The sequence below is a fragment of the Poecile atricapillus genome, chromosome 34, assembly GCF_030490865.1.
Source record: "Poecile atricapillus isolate bPoeAtr1 chromosome 34, bPoeAtr1.hap1, whole genome shotgun sequence".
NCBI lineage: Eukaryota > Metazoa > Chordata > Aves > Passeriformes > Paridae > Poecile > Poecile atricapillus.
Genome location: NC_081282.1, coordinates 3,184,002 through 3,186,828, shown reverse-complemented (window position 1 = coordinate 3,186,828; position 2,827 = coordinate 3,184,002).

Below are 2,827 nucleotides of genomic sequence, written 5' to 3'. Positions count from 1 at the left end.
TCCCAAAATTCACCCAAAATTCACAAAAAATTACCAAAATTCACCCAAAATTCACAAAAAAATTACCAAAAATTCTCAAAAAAATTCACCCAAAATTCACCCAAAATTCACCAAAATTCACCAAAAATTCACCCAAAATGCACCAAAAAAATCACAAAAAATCCCCAAAAAATCCCCAAAAATCCCAAAAAATCCCAAAAAATCATAAAAAATCCCCAAAAATCCCCAAAAAATCCCCAAAAAATCCAAAAAAATCCCCAAAAAATCCCCAAAATATCCCCAAAAAATCCCAAAAAATCCCCTTAAAAATCCCCTTAAAAATCACATTTTTTCCCCAAAAACCCCTCTAAAAATCGCATTTTTCCCTCTAAAAATCACATTTTTTGCTCTAAAATCTTCATTTTTTCACCGAAAAACTTCATTTTTGTTTTTCCCAAAATCCCAATTTTTTTCCCCATTTTTGTTTTCTCGTCCCCAGATTCCTGTGAGGATTTTGGGGGTCACCCCCTGTCCCCGTTCCCCTGGTTCCACGGGACGCTGTCGCGGCTGCGGGCGGCTCAGCTGGTGCTGCAGGGGGGCCCGGGGACCCTCCCCAAATCCCCCCAAAATACCCCCAAAATCACCCCAAAAATCCACCCAAAAATCATCCAAAAATACCCCAAAATTCACCCAAAATTCACACAAAATTCACCCAAAATTCACCAAAAATTCACCCAAAATTCACCAAAAATTCAACAAAAATTCAACAAAAATTCATCAAAAATTCATCAAAAATTCACCCAAAATTCACCAAAACTCCCCAAAAATCCCCAAAAAAATCCCTAAAAAATCCCAAAAAAAATCCCAAAAAATCCCAAAAAAATCCCAAAAAATCCCCAAAAAATCCCAAAAAAATCCCAAAAAAATCCCCCAAAAAATCCCAAAATAATCCCAAAAAAAGCCAAAAAAATCCCAAAAAAATCCCCCAAAAAGCCAAAAAAATCCCAAAAAAATCCCCAAAAAATCCTCTTATAAATCCCAATTTTAGCTCTAAAAATCTCTCTAAAAATCACATTTTTTGCTCTAAAATCTTCATTTTTTCACTGAAAAACTTCATTTTTTTTTTCTAAAATCCCATTTTTTTTCCCAAATTCCCATTTTTTTTCCCCAGATCCGTGTGAGGATTTTGGGGGTCACCCCCTGTCCCCGTTCCCCTGGTTCCACGGGACGCTGTCGCGGCTGCGGGCGGCTCAGCTGGTGCTGCAGGGGGGCCCGGGGGCTCACGGGCTGTTCCTGGTGCGGCAGAGCGAGACCCGGAGAGGGGAATTCGTGCTCACCTTCAACTTCCAGGGGAAAGCCAAGGTGGGATTTGGGGGGGAAAAAACGGGATTTTGGGAAAAATGGGAATTTTGGGTGAAAAAAGGGAAAAAAAATGGGAATTTTTGGTGAAAAAATGGGGGTTTTATGTTAAAAAATGAGGTTTTTATGGAGAAAAAATGGGATTTGTTAGGGGAATAATGGGGGGGTTGGAGAGAAAAAATGGGAATTTGGGGAAAAAATGGGAATTTTGGGAAAAAAGAGAGAAAAAAATGGGGATTTTGCGTGAAAAAATGGGAAAAAAATGGGATTTTTTGGTGAAAAAATGAGATTTTTAGGTTAAAAAATGCAGTTTTTAGGGGGAAAAATGGGGTTTTTAGAGGGATTTTTTTGGGGGAAAATGGGATTTTGGAGAAAAAATGGGATTTTGGGAAAAAATGGGAATTTTGGGAAAAAAATGGGATTTTTAGGTGAAAAACTGGATTTTTTATGTGAAAAAATGAGAATTTTAGGGGGAAAAATGGGATTTTTTAGGGGGGAAATGGGGGGGTTGGAGGGAAAAAATGGGAATTTGGGGAAAAAATGGGAATTTTTTGGGAAAAACGGAAAAAAATGGGAATTTTGGGTGAAAAAATGGAGTTTTTAGGTGAAAAAATGGGGTTTTTACGTTAAAAAATGAGAATTTTAGGGGGAAAATGGGATTTTTTAGGGGGGGAAATGGGGGGGTTGGAGGGAAAAAATGGGAATTTGGGGAAAAAATGGGAATTTTGGGAAAAAACGGAAAAAAATGGGAATTTTGGGTGAAAAAAGAGAAAAAAATGGGATTTTTTGGTGAAAAAATGGGATTTTTAGGTTAAAAAATGGAGTTTTTAGGGGGAAAAATTGGATTTTTTAGGGGGGGAAATGGGAATTTTGGGGAGAAAAATGGGATTTGGGGAAAAAATGGGAATTTTGGGGAAAAAATGGGAATTTTGGGAAAAAAATGGGGATTTTGGGTGAAAAAATGGGATTTTTAGGTGAAAAAATGGGGATTTTATGTTAAAAAATGGGGGTTTTATGGGGAAAAAATGTAATTTTTTGAGAGATTTTTTTGGGGAAAAAATGTGATTTTTGGGGAGAGAAATGGGATTTGGGAAAAAATGGGAATTTTGGGAAAAAACAGAAAAAAATGGGGATTTTGGGTGAAAAAATGGAGTTTTTAGGTGAAAAAATGGGATTTTTATGTTAAAAAATGGGGTTTTTATGGGGAAAAATGGGATTTTTTGAGAGGTTTTTTGGGGAAAAAATGGGATTTTTAGGGGGGAAATGGGAATTTTGGAGAAAAAAAAGGGATTTTGGGAAAAAATGGGAATTTTGGGAAAAAATGGGAATTTTGGGTGAAAAAATGGGATTTTTAGAGGGATTTTTGGGGGAAAAATGAGATTTTTGGGGGGTAAATGGGGTTTGAGGGGAGTTCGTGCTCAGCTTCAACTTCCAGGGGAAAGCCGAGGTGAGATTTGGGGGGAAAAACCGGGATTTTGGGAAAAAACAG